Below are 522 nucleotides of genomic sequence, written 5' to 3' on the forward strand. Positions count from 1 at the left end.
CATGTTCCTTTCTGGAAATCTTTTTTTTTTTTTTTTTTTTGGTAAATGTTAACCTAGCACCAATATTGTATCATTAAATATTAATGGCTATATATTTGAATTTCGTTTAGGGCAAGATTTTATACAAGTTCATGAGATTAAATAAAGAGCTATTAGCCCCATAAAATTATTACTCAGTACTATATTGAAGACATATTTTTGCAAATCATCACTCAACAGAAGTTCTTTTGCTTTTGCTTTTTTTTTGAGACGGAGTCACACTCTTGTCGCCCAGGCTGGAGTGCAATGGCGCCATCTGGGCTCGCTGCAACCTCTGCCTCCCGAGTTCAAGCAATTCCCCTGCCTCAGTTTCCTGAGTAGCTGGGACTACAGGTGCCTGCCACCACGCCCGGCTAGTTTTTTGTATTTTTAGTAGAGATGGGGTTTCACCACCTTGGCCAGGCTGGTCTCAAACTCCTGACCTCAAGTGATCCACCCTCCTTGGCCTCCCAAAGTTCTGGGATTACAGGCTTGAGCCACTGC

Source organism: Pan paniscus, chromosome 8 (genome assembly GCF_029289425.2).
Source record: "Pan paniscus chromosome 8, NHGRI_mPanPan1-v2.0_pri, whole genome shotgun sequence".
Lineage (NCBI taxonomy): Eukaryota > Metazoa > Chordata > Mammalia > Primates > Hominidae > Pan > Pan paniscus.